The 16,440-nt window shown below is 43.6% G+C and overlaps 1 protein-coding gene across 1 annotated transcript in view; it reads left to right on the top strand.

Moving 5' to 3' along the window:
* Positions 1-2,034: 2,034 nt before the first annotated feature.
* The window catches only part of KIAA0232 (KIAA0232 ortholog), an 86,557-nt gene continuing 72,151 nt past the window's right edge, over positions 2,035-16,440 (top strand). The window contains exon 1 of the mRNA XM_063107887.1: positions 2,035-2,145. The gene's annotated coding sequence lies outside the window, so the exon portion shown is untranslated. The remainder of the gene's footprint in view (positions 2,146-16,440) is intronic.

Raw genomic sequence — 16,440 nt, 5'->3', positions numbered from 1 at the left:
CCCCTCGGGCTGGACTCGGCCAAGCCCTCCAGGACTTTTATCAAAACAATCTGAAGGATTCACGCAATTTTGTTAAGGAAACAAAGTGATCAAGACACTTTCATTTCCTAATCTGTAATTTTCCTTTACCACCTCCAAATTCTACTAATCCTAGTTAATTTCTACTCAGTTTAAATATCTCTTCTGCGAAGAAGCCTTCAGGTTCTACTTGTTCATGGTTTATAAAACCTGGCCTGTAGCAAAATGATAAAAATAAGGTCAATAAACTATGTGTACGTGTAGTTAGAAAGTTGCCAACTGTTCCCTTTCTTCTGAGAATACTTGAGATATGTTACTAGTTTTTAAATTTTTTGCTGTTTTTTTTTTTTTTTTTTTTTTTTAAAGATGACCGGTATAGGGATCTTAACCCTTGACTTGGTGTTATCAGCACCACACTCTCCCAAGTGAGCCACGGGCCGGCCCTAAATTTTTTGCTATAAATACACCTTTTTGTAATTTGTAAAATATGAATTTTGGTGACAGCAGTGTCACCAATGTGGCAAAAATTAATAGTTGACCACCTTTTGCAAATCCTCCATAGTCTGGGGAAACATTTCACTGGTCTGTGAAATCCTGGAGTCTGGGGGCATCTGGAAAATAGACTCTGAAGCTCCCTTGTCCTCCCCTCCTTTGCACCCAGATCTTCCTGGATTTCCCACACTTTGCCATCCTCTCCCCCTTTCCAGAGTTTGATCTCCAGGAGTATTGGAACCGCCTCTGCCTGGCATGGAGCCAGGGCAGAGCACATGCTCAGAAGATATTGATTGAACAAATGCACTGTGATTCATGATGAGACACATTCACCTGAGATGAACGCTCAGCGAATAAGACTGGGAGCAAGCTGATGAAGGGACAGAGTTGTGTAAAGGAAAAGACCCTAGATGTCAGAGTCCAGACCCAGGGTTTAAATCCTGTCTCCTGCAAGAGGCAGTGTGGATAGGGGCTTCAGATGGCCTCGCCCACTCACTAGCAGCCAGGTGTGGGTGTGACCTGTTACCTCGAGCCTCAGCCTCCTCACCAGTGTAATGGGGATGATAATGCCTTGTGCCAGGATTCTTGTGAACGAAAGAAATGTGTAAAGAAAAAACACTTTGTGGGTAGCGTATAACGATAGTTCTTCACGGTGTCCCTCCAGTCTCTCCAGCACACTACAGTGTCCAGCTCACCTCAGCAGATCACCACTGTCCAGTGTACACATTTGCTTCTCCCACAAGCCTGTGAGCTGGGGTGGGAACTTTGCCAGCAAGTTCTGAACAAAGCCCAGTGCCTGGCACCTGGTGGGTACTCAATAAATGAAACAATGAACAAATCACCCCAGGCATATTGCTGCCCCTCTGGACCCGCTTCCTCTCTGTAAGTATGTAACCTCCCGGCTCCTTCCTTTCTGATGTCTATGATATATAATTTTTTAGAACAGGCCTAGGAGTCACATTTAGGGAAGGTGGGTGGGTGTGAAGAGTCTGATTAAAAGGTTAGTGCACATTTTTGGTTGCCATTTCCGAATGTTCCTGAATTCCTTTTCTTTTTGCCTACTTAATTAAAAAAAGAAAAAGCCGTGTCACATTTCTTTAGCTTGTCTTCTGGGTTTCTTTTAAAAAAAAACAACTAAAGTCTTTATTTTAAACCACCCACTCCAGCCATCCCAGGACACAGCGAGGAGGGGGGCGAGGACAGGTGGAGCGAGTGCCGGGGAAGGCGGGGGCCGCGCCAGCCGAGACCCACTTCCCCAGCGCGGGCCGGGGCGGCGGGGCCCGGGCTCTTCCCCACGCGCCCTCAGCCAGCCCACCGCCCGCCAGCGCCTGCAGCCAGGCCGGAGGGGCGGGGCAGGGGCGGGGCTCGGCCGGCGCTGATGTAATCCCGGCGCCTGGGCGGAAGGATATGGAGCGCGCCCCTGGTTGGCGGGGCGCTGAGGCCAGTTGCCGGGTAACGGAGCGGAGAGGCTCCGGGCGCGCCGCCTCCCGCCCTCCGCGAGTGGCGCCGCGGCCGCCGCGGCTTTACGTCAGGCGCAGGCCAGGGCCGCCTGGCGCTCGGCAGCCGCCCGCAGCCCCTCGCCGCGAGAGGAGAGGCGCCCCCGCCGGCCGCCGCGCCGCCCGGCAGTCTCGGCAGGTACCGCGAGTTGGCGGGCGGGCGCCAGGACGTGGGGCGGCGGCGGCCCCGCGGCGCGGTGGGCGCGGGCCCGGGCAGGCCGCCGCTGCCTCCGCGGGGCTCCGGGGCTGGCCTGAGGGAGGCCGGGGTCGCCGTTGCCGCCGGGCCGCGGGCTCCGCGAGGACCCGGGCCCGCCCCGGCCGCACCGCCTCACGCCCTAGGCGTACGGGCGGCGTGCGACCCGGGGACCCCCGCCCCGAGGCCCCCGCCCGGGAGCCCGGCTGGCGGCCTTGCGCCCGGGGCGCCGGCGCGAGCGAGCCGTGGACGATGAGTCCGCACAATGGGCCGGCTTGGGCCGCCCCTGCCGGGCTGTCGTCGCTGCGTCGGGGGCGGCTCTTCAGGGCATGGCGAGGCGGGGTGCTTGTACGCGAGGCCGGGGCGCGGACCCCCGAAGGCGGGCGCGGCGGGAGGCACCCGGCATCCCCGGCCGCTCGCCCGCGCCCCTCCAGCATTGTCCTTTAGGGGCCCGGGGAGGGGGTTCGCGGGGCGGGGCCGCAGGGCCTGCGGCGGCGGGCGGGGCCGGCCGTGAGTGGCGGGCGCGCGGGCCTGTGGCGCGGGGCGCGGGCGGGGCGCGAGGTTCGGCGAAGGTTACGGCCGGAGGCACGAGGGGCAGGCCCACAAAGTCACCGGCGCGCTGCTCCTCGCCGGCTCGGTTCCAGGAACGCGCGTCCCCAGCCAGCATTGCTAGGAGCAAGAGATGTTTTGAGATGATGTTCGTGTTGGAAATGTTTCGTGTGGCGCTAGAATTGGGCTTGCAGCATGTGGTACGCAGATGACGGGGCCTGCCCAGCTCTTGGTGGCAGACCCCCAAATGGTAGCAGAATTCTTTTCCGCCACCTCTCAGTGTTTGTCGTCCAAAGGCAAGCTATAAAGATTTAATCCAGTAAAAAGTACAGTGTAGGAGGCAGATTAAGCGGGGAGGGGGCCATGCGATTCTTTGGGATAATGTAAGTTAATGTGGTTCTTGCTAATAATTAACGGAGTTGGATACTTTGACTCATCGCCCAAGTTCCTAAGAATGGCTTTTACATTTCTGGGTCTTTGCTTGTTTAAAAAACGGTGGTGAAAGGTTGGTGAGTTCGTGGGCCAAGCAGTTTCGACAACAGGCGATGAAACTGTGGATAAAACTATTTATGCATCGAGATTCCCAAGCTGGACTTCTCCTATGCAATGTAAGACCCATTCTAGAACACTTTGACCATTTGATAGACTTTGAATTTAAAGTGGGAAAAATCTGTCACTTTGCATCCTGACGGTCAAATGTTTTCCCATCAGTTAGTTTGGATTGCATCATTCTTAAATAGGTTTCAGGATCTTTGTCATTTCTTTGTGACAAAAACTGTTTCCGAAATTACGCCTTCGTATACCTATGGAAGCTCCTTCTAATCAATACTTACATCCTAGATTCAATTGCTATACTTGCTAAATAATCAATTTCTAATAATTCAAAAAGTAGTTTACTGCTTCAGTTTTGAGTATAAGGGTTTTATGTAAGCCTGTTTCGTCAAGGAAATGCAAATTCGGCCACGGTTCCAGGAACGGAGGTATTGAAGGGAAGGGAGAATATTACTCCTAAATATTTAATTCCATAGGAAGTGGGATTAGATGTAGTGGTTGTTTGTTTTAAAGAAAAAGGATAGGTCTTTAACATGACATTAACATAAGGCGAATCTATAAGTATTTTAAGGATCATTAGCTTGTTACACAAATTGCAACCATTTAAGAAAATTAAATGAATTTATAGCCCTTCTCTAGAGGTAATATAGCTCACTTTGTGCCTTATTTTACAGTAGCACTCTTCATGTATTTTATTTCTCATTGCGTGTTAAAAAAAAAAATATTGAGCCTGGGCCTGTCCCTGTTTCGGTAGCATTTGACTTGGAGCAGTTAATGGCCTGAGAGCCAGTTTTCTCATCTGTAAAATGGGAAGAAAGATGACACCTGTCTCACAAGATGGTTGGGATGATCAAATGAGGGAAGGTATGAAATAGTTTTGTCAACTGCAAACCCTTTAAAAATACTAGATTAGTGCTATTACTGTTAAAACCTCAGATTCTTTGCTTGGCTTAAAGCTTTTATTTTATTTATTTATTTTTTTTTTAAAGATGACCGGTAAGGGGATCTTAACTCTTGACTTGGTGTTGTGAGCACCACGCTCAGCCAGTGAGCGAACCGGCCATCCGTATATGGGATCCGAACCCGGGGCCTTGGTGTTCTCAGCACCACACTCTCCCGAGTGAGCCACGGGCCGGCCCCTGGCTTAAAGCTTTTAGCTTTGTCTTCAGACTCCTCCCCGCCCCTTCCTATCCACACTTTGCCTGGCTGACAGAGTCATCTTTTCTAAACACAAATCAGATCTTGCTGGCCTCTGGCTCAGCAAGTTTCTGAAACTGCCTGTGGCTTGGAACTTTGAATTCAGACACACGAGCATCAAATTTAAGGCCTCTTACACTCTGGTCCCCAGACATCTCTGTACTTGCCTTATCCTCTTTGTCCCCTTTCCACACTGTCCAGCTAAACAGGTCTGCTCTTGGTTTTCTGAAGATGCCAAGCTACGTCAACCCTTCTTTGCTTATTCTTTTCTCTGATTGGAATGCCCTGTCTTACTCCCATCCCCTCAGTTAAAAGTTCATATGAGACATTATGTTCTCTCTGGAGCCCTTTGGAAGTCATGTCAGCACTCGTAGTTCTCCATTTTTACTTCTGTTTTTGCCTATATCATGTTGTGTTATAAATTGTTTATGTTAGTCTCTGTTCTAGTGACCATGTGATTGTTTTACCTTCAACACCTTGCTGAGGGGTTTGAACATATGAAAGTGCTCAAACATTGGCTAAATAAAATCAGTCTGTAATCCACCTTAAAGTGTATATTAATATTGTAAAAATACTTTTAGTAACAAACATCAGAGTGCCAACCACTACATTAGAAATATAGTTTTACTATGTTGAAGATGGTTACTATTTAGAATATTTTTTTGTAATTTTTTTTAGCCTCTCACGCAGTCACATAACAAGTGGTATTTTGTACAAAGTGAAAGCCATCATCAGTCCCATCTGTCTTGGCTTTCAGGGTCTGAGGAAATGGATGCAGTGCTTGCACTCCTGACTGAACTGCTGCCCTGTTTCTTGGGTAGAGGGAACCAGAGCACAAGTTTAAAAATATTCTTTACATTTCAAATACAGTTTCACTCCCAGCAGATTACGTGCTTTCTTAAAAAAGTTTTTTGTAGATTAATTATACTCACAGAAAGTAATTGCTTTTGAGGGGGCTTATTAGAAGAACATTAGAACTGGATTTGAAAGACTCAGTTTTGTGTCTTGGCCCACGTCTGATCCCCTGGGTCACCTTGGGCAAGTTTGTTAAATCTCTCTTGGACTTCAGTCTTTATTCTTTAAAGTAAGAACAGTCTTGTCCCTGTTCTTTTTGCTTTGAAGTACACTTAAAGTGGCTATACTTTGTGAACTGCATGTCCCTGTACAGATACAAGGTAATAAGAAGTCTTGCTTCACAGTCTTTTTGTCCTCTTCACCCACGCTAGAAACCTTTAGAGACTTTCTTTCTTGACAACCAGATTTTTACCAGGTCTGCCTCCATGAATGAGTCTTTTCCATCAGTCTTTTCCTCCACCCTTTTCGTTTCCTTGGTTCCTCCACCCCTGCCCTCCCTGAGGCTCTTATTCCTTATGAAAATTTGTTACTGTAGTCCTCCTGACTGGCCTCCTTTTCTCTAGTTTCTCTGATTCTCCTTGTTCTGTTGCCATGATTATTTAATATGTAAACCAAAGCATATCATCCCCCCCCCCCCAGTATACACCAGAGGTTTTCAACATTTCCTTCCATTTCATCACACCTGAGGGATGTGATGTAGTTCTGTTGGTAAGGTTGTAGGCTTACTCCAACAAGGATTTTCACCTTGGAGGCGCCACCCACTCCCCTCTCCTGGTTGAGAATTAGTGTTGAATGGTTAGGAAATCACTCTTAAGATCTTTGTCATCTGTTCTCATTCATTCATTCGTTTTTTGGGGCAGCTGGCCACTATGTGGATCCAAACCCTTGACCTTGGTGTTACCAGCATCATACTCTCCCAAGTGATCTAACTGGCCGGTCCCCATTCTAACTTTTAGCTTCATCTTACTGCATTTCTTGTCACCTTATATTTTAATTGACACCTTTGACCATTTCCCTGATTGTCTGATTCCTTTACTCTGAAATGTCCTTTCTACCTTTCTATTCTGTCAAAATCTTCAAGACTTGGCTTAAATGTTGCTACTTCTATTTCTGTAGCCTGATTTTCAGAATTAAGTCATTATTTTTCTCCCACACAGTGCTTGCTTGCCTGATAATCTCCACTGAGCAGTTTTTTTCTTATGACTTTAGTTTATTTATATGGAGGTCTTCCCTGGATTATAAACTCCTTGAGGGAAGAGAAAAAATTTTATTCATTGCTGATTCCCTTTAGTGTGCAATATAGTCTTACATAGTACTTCATTCATTAACGTTTGACTGAAGTTTAACTCAATCATTTTATAATCTCTGATTTCAGCAGAAGGAGAGTAGGGTTGGAACGGCTTTTTATGACAACTTTGGTAACCCATAGGACACAATCAGATTGGGGCTCAGTATATAGTAAGCGCTCAGTAAGTGGCAGCTTTTAGCTTTTAGTTGGAGCAGGTGTAGAGAAAACTACTGGTTGGGTAAGTTGGTTGATTGTATACGCTAGTTTATTATGACAGTGTCCATAGATTTATTTCTGGCACGTGTGTAAAGAAAAATCATCTCTTCTCTCCAACTCCACCTATGTTCTTCCATTAGTTTTGGGAATAAGCTGAAGAGGGCTTTTGCACAGATTCATGATGGTAATCCTAAATTATTCTGAAGACCTGTCTGTAGGTGAGCAGGGTTTTTTGCATGTGGTTTAAGAAAGTCAGTTGAAAATTAAAATTGTCAAATTTTGCACTATATATTATTTTTCAGTAAAGCAAATGTTTTTATTTTAATCTTACATCTTGTAATTATTCATTGGGCAGTAGAATCTCCTATGTAGTATTTGTAATGAGTGTTGAAATTCTGTTTCTGGCATCTCCAAAACTTCCTGTTGCTAGGCTTTTCCTATACTCCTGTGCCTCTTCGTCTGTCTTGTCAGTAGTCTTGCTCCCTAGTTGGGTAGGGAGCAGATAGATGATGAAAACTGACTATAATTTTGAAACTTTTAATTAATTATTTAGTTACTGTATTTAAGTTTATGTGCTTTAGTGATTGAATAAGTTCCTAAACTGAACAAGTTGTGTCCAGAAACTTTAAAAAGTGACATCTTTTGGTTCTAAAATAATATGAATACCCTACCTTCAGTAAGGTAACATATTGATGACTAACTTACATCGACTATGTTTATGATTACGTGTTTTTTAATAATTGGAAATCTATATATTCCCAATCTCTCTTAAAAACTGACTCAAGGATTTGGGTATGATAGGGCTGTACCAGTGGGCGAGTGTGTTAATATTGCTAGTATTTCTTTTAGAAACGAAAGGCATTAGGACAGTTAGAAGATTAGTCAGTGCAAAAAAATGCTTGAGACTGTTTTCCTGTGTGAGAGTGTGTGTGTGTGTTTCTAGCTAGAGTGGTGAATGAATGTGAGTTCTGTGAACACAGGCACTGTGTGTGTGTATAGTTTTCTCTAGTTACTGTAGGAGAGGCTAGGCACTGTATCTCTAGTCTTTGTGGTACCTGGCATGGGGGTGGTAGGGTGTTGCTAAGTAAATATTTAAATAAAATAAGTCAGTTAACTATGTGGAGAAAAAAATACTTGGGGATAAATAACTGTGCGGAAATATGCCTCGATGCATTTTCAGATTTTTTGGGGGGGGGGAGGTGTCTTATAGTTGTTACCCCAATAATTGGGGAGGGATTTTTTTTTTCCCTTTCAGCCAGGAGTTTATTTCTAGCTCAATTATATTTTCCAAAGTACCTTTGGATTCTTAACAGCCAGGATATAACTCTTTCAAAATTGTTTGCCCAGTATGGAGATTTATTCAAGCCCTTTAATTTTTTTCCTTCAGTTACTAATCTTTTCTTAGGTGTCTGATTAGCATTTTGCTCCTTGTAAGCATTTTCCCTGGAGATTTTAATAGAGAGGAAATTGAATAGATACATTTTTGATCCTCTTTTTGGTTGATAATTGAGTACTGATTGTATTTTTGTCAATAATCTTTTGCAATAACCATCTGAAGGAGTTTCTTATTTTTATAAACTTTACAGTTTGTTAGAAAAAAAAATAAGAAAACAAAAGAGAAAAAAATTAAGTTAAATTTGTTAAAGTATATTTTGTATGCTTAACCAAAACCTTGTTTTGAATATAAGTATCTGTTACAAAGCCTGTTTTAAAAATTGTACGTGTTGGGCCGAGCCCGTGGCGCACTTGGTAGAGTGCTGCGCTGGCAGCGCGGCGACGCTCCCGCCGCGGGTTCGGATCCTATGTAGGAATGGCCGGTGCACTCACTGGCTGAGTGCCAGTCACGAAAAAGACAAAAAACAAACAAACAAACAAAAAAAATAAATAAATCAATTCACACACACACACACACACACAAAAAACCCGGGGGCGGGGAAGAAGACACAACTACAATTCCTTGAAGTTGATACGACAAGCAAACAGGACATTGTTGGGTGGGAGGGGGGAGAGGGAGGAGGGAGGGGGGTTTTGGTAATGGGCCACAATAATCAACCACATTGTATATCGACAAAATGAAATTAAGGGGGGGGGAAATAAATAAATAAATTGTACATGTTTAAAAAAATCTAAAAATGCAATTAAGTTATAAGATGAAAAGTGAGTCTTCTCCTTCATTCCCCTTTCCATCCTGTACTCATTTTCCCTTGAAAACCTCTATGTTTCTTGAATACCATAGAAGAAAATGGAAACATGGTAGAGTGTGTTCTTGTGTCATGGTTTAAACAAACACTAAACTTTGTATCTTTGAGTGCTTTCCATATTAGGCATGCAGATATACATCATGTACACATCTGTGTTCTTTTTTTTAAGGTGCCTAGTATTTCATTGTGTGAATGTGCCAGAATTTATTTAACTCGTTGATGGGACAGGTTTCTGTGTTTTTGTTACTGTAATACAGTGCTATAGTGAACATTCTTGTACATGTCTTGGTGAGCTTTCATGTGTAATCTCTGTATTCTCAGTAGTCTTAAAAAAAAATTGACCATTAAGTTTCTGACTTCTCTGAATTATTGTGAGGAAAATAGAGTAGTTTAGTCAGGCCCTCTCGCCTCAGGTCTGGTTGGGGGTGGTGCAGCATATTCTTTGTAAACAAGTTTCATGTGGGTGGAGTTAGTGCACATGCACACCCATGTATCTTTTTAGTTTGTTGCTAGTGTGTGTGTTTTTGAGTTTATGAAGCAGCGGCTGGCCAGCAGAGCTCATGTCTAAAAGTAGAGTATGTTTACTTTGCTGGCAGCTGCTCAGTTTTTCTTTGGACTTTGCCAGTAGCAGTTGAGTTTCTGAGTTTCTCTTTGGGCTGCCTAACTCTTAGATGTGTGTGTGCTGAATAAAGACTATTATTCCTTCAACCGAGGCTCCAAGGACCTTTTTCCTGTTACCTAGCTCATAGATCTGTGTGTGAAGGGTTTGTGACCCAGTCTGGATAACGGGCTTGAGGGGTCTGTGAGCTTCAGACCCAGCCCTAGCTCTACAATTATCATTTAAAAATTTTTCATGGTTGCTGTATTAGTTCTAATAATCTTAGACATTAGGCTGGGTGTTTTCTTCTCTGAAGTAGTCCTGTGATATAATTGCAGACCACTAAAGAAGCACAAATTCTTTGTATTGTACATTGAATATTAGATTAATAAAGTTTATAAAGGTTCAGCATCAGTTTTATAAGTCTGAGACTTATGCAGTCACACAGGGCCCCTTGCTTGGTTTAGTGATCTGCTGTCAAAGTCTTGATATTCTTAATCATTGTTGAGCTAGGAACCCACATTATCATTCTGCACTGGGCCTCACAAATTTTGTAGTCAGTCCTGTAAAGACTTAGTAAAAAAACGCAAAGTGAGAATCCCTCATCCTCTCGCCTCCTAATGTAGTTCCCTGTGAGTGACTACCATTAACAGTATAGTTTATCGATTTGGAGACTTCAGAATGCCTGTGTAAATGATGTATACCATACTTGAGGCTTAAAAAAAAAAAAAAAAAGCTATTAATTTGAAATCCATGCAAAGTCAGTGTGTATTTTTTTGGGAAAACCCCGTAATGGATCAAGGATGCTACAGATTTTAAAATTAAGGGGGAGAAAAGGTTCTAAAAAACTTAGCCGTAAGAAGTTGGTACTGAACTGCAGTTTCAGGTTTTGTTTTGTTTTTGGTTGTGTGTGTGTGGCTGGCTGGTGTTTTTGTTTTTTTAAAAGTATGCTTAAGTAGAAGATTTAGGGAAACAGCTTAAGTTTCAGTGTTAAGGAATCAATGTGATGAGATTTCACTTTCTAAAATGAAGTAAAACAAACCCTAAGCCCATCATAGATAATTTGGGAATGAAAATAAAGTTTATTATATCAGGCTTAATTGAAAAAGGGATTGACTAGGATTATTTGGTGTTTTATTTTATTAAAAAGTGTTAAGAATTCTTGGTGAAGTGGAAGGTGATGGATTCTTAGAAGCAGCTGCAGAAAATGGGAAAAGGGAGAATGAGCTAACACAGGTTAACAGTTCCTACCTGTTGGGTGTCTAGTTAGGGATTTTAGGTAAACCATTTTAGTTAGGCCTCCTAACAACTTTTTGAAAGAGGTGGTGTTATTGTCACTTTACAGATGAGGAAGCTACAAAGTAGAGATCTCAGAAAACTTCCCTGAGGTCACAGGTTATGTGTGGCAGAGTAGGAGCCTAAACTTCTATCCTTATAAGTTAAAGTTTGTGCTGCTTTTTCTACTGCCCTACTCTTCCTAGAGATTTATTCGTTCATGAAATATTTGTTGACTGCCTACAGTATGCTAGGCACAGATGCCAGGATGGAGTAGAGATGCAGGAGATCTATTGGGGGAACTGCTGAGGAAGGATAAACAGGGAGGGAGCAGGAGTATGTATGAAGAACCTTCCGACTTCCATCCTTGTCTGATCCCTGTGAAAGCAGAGAGAGAAGGGAGTGTTGTGTTCTCAGTGCATTCTGAGAAATTCTTGGCTGGGCTATTAGGGAGTCCCCACGCCAAAGTTATGCATCCTGCATCAGGCAGAAAGGCCTGGGTCTAGTATCCCCTTCCAGTCTAGCCATTGGCTGGGGGCGGCCTGAGGTAAGTGTCTTGGGGTCAGTGCTGTGGCGACTCTGAAAGTGCGACAGCTAGAGGCTGTCAGTCAACTCAGCTCCCTGCAGCAGCTTCTCTTGAAGGGTGATCTGAGCAGGGCACCCTCATGGCCAGTCGCCACACACAGCGCTTTTCGGTTCTGGTGGGGATTGGGGGAAAGACTGACAATACAAATAAGCAAGTGGATATATATGGCAAGTGAAAATGAGTGCTAAGGGGAAAAGCAGAGCAGGAGATATGGGGTGTTGTGTTGTATAGGGCCGGCATGGAAAGGCTCTCTGATAAGCCGATACTTGAGCAGAGAGACTTGAAGGAATAAGGGAGAAAGATGTGGGGATATCTGAAGAGCAGAGCTTTTCAGGGGGAGGGAGGAGCAAGTGAATGACACCAATACTGGATGTATTATGAAGATAGAACTACGGAGAGTTTGCTGATGGATTGGCTGTGACATGTGAGAGGAGGAGCAATGGAAGCATGAAGTTGCCCTTGACAAGCATTGGGAAGGTCATAGCAAGGGTGGTGGTGGTGAGAATCCAGAGGAGTTTTGTTCTGTTTTGTTTTAGACGTGTGCTAGGTTTGAGATGCCAGTTAGACACCTATTGTCGGTTAAATGTGTCCCCCAAAGGTTCACGTATGAAAAACTCAACCCCCATTGTAACAGTGTTAAGAGGGTGGGAAATTCTCTTTTGGTAATTGAAAGGCGAGGCCTTTGAGAGGTGATTGGATCCTCAGGACTATTCCCATGTGAATAGATTCATTCATTGACGGTTTAATGGGTGGTCACTGGCTTTATAAGGAGAGCAGGTGAGCCCACATAATAACCCCCACATAGCTATAGAGAGTCACCACCAAGAAGAAGGCCCTTACTAGCTGTGTTTCCTCTACTTTGGACTTTCCAGCCTCCAAATTGTGTTACAAGGCTGTGCTCTAACCAACTGAGCTAACTGGCCAGCCCCACCAGCCTCCAAACTGTAAGAAATACATTTTCTTTCTTTCTTTTTTTGGGGGGTGGTGGTGGCTAGTAGGTATGGGGATCCAGACCCTTGACTTTCGGTGTGTGTTACCAACACCATGCTCTAATCAAGCGAGCTAATTGGCCAGCCCCTGCTGGTTTATAAATTACCCAGTTTCAGGTATTCAATTATAAGCAACAGAAATGGACCAATACAATACCTAACCATCTAGTAGCTTGATGGCATTACAATTCTGGAGTTCAGGAGAGAGAAGCAGGATAAAGAGAGGGTTTGGAGCAATCACTGCATAGATGATACTTAAAATCATGAGACTGGAGGAAGTCAGCTAGGATTGTGCTGTTCAGTGAGGTAGTCATGAGCCACATGTGGGTTTTGATTGATTGTTTGGTGGCTGGCAGGTAAGAGGATCCGAACCCTTGACCTTGGTCTTAATAACACCATGCTCTAACCAAGTAAGCTAACCAGCCAGCTCCCACATGTGGCTTTTGAGCTTTGACATGTGATTAATCTGAATTGAAATGTGCTGTAAGTACACACCAGATTTCAAAGATTTAGTATGAAAAAAGAGAATGTAAGATATCTCATTAATAATCTTTTACCTTGTTTATATTTGGAGTGTTGTTATTTTGGATATAATGGGTTAAATCAAATATTGTAATCTTATCTGTTTCTTTTTTACTATGGCTACTAGAAAATTTATAATTAAATATGTGTGGCTTGCATTAGTTTGCTCTTAGAGGCACTGATGGAGGAGGTGAATGTAGAATGTGATAGAGGAATCAAGGGATGGTTCCTGGAGAGCTGAGGAGAGGAGTAGGAGCCGCAGAGGAGCCAGTGAAGTGGTGAGAGAGTGATAGTTATGGTCTGTGCATAAGTGAGCTTTACTACAGTTTCTCTAGAACTTGGGTAAAAGGAAAGTTCAGAAAGAAACTAGGTCTCATTAATATGAAATAGATGGGATTGGTTACTTATAGAAGTGGATGTGTCTTTCCTGGTTTTTTTTTTGGTGGCTGACTGTCACAGGGATCTGATCCCTTGACCTTAGTGTTATAACACCACACTCTAAACAACTGAGCTAACTAGCCAGCCCTAGAAGTGGACAAGTCTTGAAGATAGTATATAGGATTGAGATATTTCCCTATACTGTTTTATTTATTTATTTTTTAGGTGAGTCTATGCAGCCTGTTCAAAGAAAGCTCTAGTAGTCTGTCTGAAGAATTAATCATGGTAGTAGAAAGAAAAGCACATATTTATAAGATTTGATACAGTTAATGCAAGAAGGTGACCCTCACGACCTTTAAAGCTTTGAGCTTTCTTTCGTCTTGCAGTCATCACACTGTAGGAATATCTTACCTTCCTTTTGCTAATTTTAAGCTCTTGGGGTACCTTAGAATGTTCAGTTCAGCCACTTGAGTGGACTTAGCTACCATGAGGGGAGGGCTTGTTTCCTTCCATTATATAAACCTACAGTTTGGTTTTCTGGTTTACATATTGGTGACTTAGTCAGTCATCATTTGGCACCCCCATCTACCTTCTGTCCTAATTACCCCACTGAGCTGAGGAACAGACTTTGGGCCATTTACTGACAACTGTCAGTCTGGGAACCTTCCTCATATAGCTCATGGCTTCTTTTTAATATGTTGGTAGCTATGTCAGTACAGTATCAGGCAGATATTTCTTCCCTTTAGACATTATACTTTTTTCCCCTGCATTACATTCTTCTGTTTTTTTTTTTAATCCATTTCTAAAAAAAACCCAAAACTCATACACTTAAGAGCAGTGTTTCTAACAGTTTTTCTCCTAGCCATGTGATAGACACTGTCATGGAAACACACTCCTCTTAGTGGAACTTGCTTGGGCCTTGCCAGGGCAGGCAAAAGATGTTGTTGAAAAGGATCAGGTAGCAACCTGCAATTTTATCATTGGTTAAAGTGGGGTCAGAGCTGGTCTCGCTTTTCTCTCTGGCTTGGGGGTTCAGGCCTCTCATCTTCTCAAAATGCCATCAGGCCTGGGGAGACAGTGAATAATAATGGTCAAACCAAAAACTTCGATTAGGAAGGATATGCTAAATGCAGAGTAAAAGGCTTTGCTTTAATCTTTCAAAATTGTATGAGGGAAAGGCTATGAGTTAGACGAGAGGTGAATAGTATGATGGAAAGGACATCAGCTTGGAGGTAAGACACATGATGGCCCTGGTTTTTGACTTGCCATGGGACCCTTGATACATATCTAAGTTGTTTTTTTTTTTTTTTTTAAATGACCTTTAAGGGGATCTTAACCCTTGACTTGGTGTTGTCAGCACCACACTCTCCCAAGTGAGCAAACTGGCCATCCCTATATAGGGATCCAAACCTGTGGCCTTGGTGTTATCAGCACCACACTTTCCCAAGTGAGCCATGGGCCGCTCAAAATCTGAATTTTAAATTTAAATTAAATTTAAATGGCCACTAGTGGCTACCATATTTATTAGACAGTAGTGTTGTAGACATTTTGAAGGACTTACCTAGTTTTCTCAACAGAAGTGAACTGAAAATGAATAGTGATTGTAAGGGAATGAAAAGGTGCTACTAAAAGTGGCTATAGTGCTTAGGACTTTGATTAGCATATCCACGTGGAACATAAGCGTTTCTCTGTAGAGTGGAAACATGGGTTCTGATTTGTCTGCAGTGCAAAAGATACAGAGCCATTGAAGATGATCTTTTTTTGTACATGTGCTGAGATCCCATTCTCTTAGCTTTTTTTTTTTTTTTTTTTTTTGGCAGCTGGCAAGTATGGGGATCCAAACCCTTGACCTTGCTGTTAATAACACCTTGCTCTAAGCAACTGAGCTAACTGTTCAGTCCTCTCTTAGCTTTAAAGTTATTTATGAACATGCCGCCTTTGCCCCCTAGGTGAAGCTTATCTGTGTCCCCCACCAGTGTTACACTTAGTAAACACACACCAAATGGTGGTTGTATCTGCTGTTTAAATACAATTAAGGGGCATTTGAAGTCCGATGGCACTAGATTCTTAATTGTCACAAGTTGGGTTCTCTGGAAGGTGGCTTCTCAGGGAAGTAGATGAAGATAGTTTAGCATGCAGAATGTTGATTAGGGCATACCTTTAGGGTCTACACTCTGGGGAGGGAGAAGTTGAGCTGCCTTGCAGGCCCAACCATAGCATAGTCTTGGCCAACCCCATGGGGAGCTGTGAATCTAGAATAGATAGCCCTTTGGATTTGCCTGGAGTTGGCTTAGATGACCAGGCCTATATACTTATCAGTCAGGATGTGGGTCACTCCCAGAAAGGGTAAGACATAGGGTGGGGCAGTTCTCTGTAGATGAGGCAATCCCTAAAGTGGCCAACATAGCATTCCCAAAAGCTGGGGCTACATGTCCTTCAGTTGGGGGTCTGGGTGACATACCACAGTGTCTGCCACAGTTGTATAGTAGTTTTCTTTTTTTTTTTAGGTTTATTATTATTACTGTTTTTTTACATTCTAAGATGTTGCAGAGCAGTTGGGATGGAGGGGGGAAGGAAATAGGGTGGGAGGAGGAAGGGGGTGTGGTTGAGGCCTGTGGCACCCCCCTCATTCCTGCAGGGGAGACCAGGGGGCTTCCAGCGATGGTGGCTTGGTGGTTGTTGCTGGGCTGGTTGTGGGTGTGTGGGGGTGTGTGAGTGGGGAGTGGCCAAGGCACTCAGCCTTCTACCTTCCTGGCTCGGGAGCCTTACGCGCTTCTTGCGGCAGCTGTACAATATTTTTCTTAGAAGTTTTAAAAATTGATTTGATTGATTGGTCTTCTGGAGAAACATAGGGTAAACCTATTTCCCTTTGTCTGTGATTCTCTTCAACTCTTCTTCCCTGCCCGCTATATAACTATATATGTGATATGTGTGGGTATGTCTGTGTATTATGAAAAGAGTTATAATTCACATTAACCTTCTCCCAAATTAAACATATCAGTTTCCTTAAACATGGTATTTCACATGATATCGAT

Source organism: Cynocephalus volans, chromosome 9, assembly GCF_027409185.1.
Source record: "Cynocephalus volans isolate mCynVol1 chromosome 9, mCynVol1.pri, whole genome shotgun sequence".
NCBI classification, from domain to species: domain Eukaryota; kingdom Metazoa; phylum Chordata; class Mammalia; order Dermoptera; family Cynocephalidae; genus Cynocephalus; species Cynocephalus volans.
Note: the sequence above shows the minus strand (reverse complement) of the source record. Positions and strands in the feature narration are given on the sequence as shown.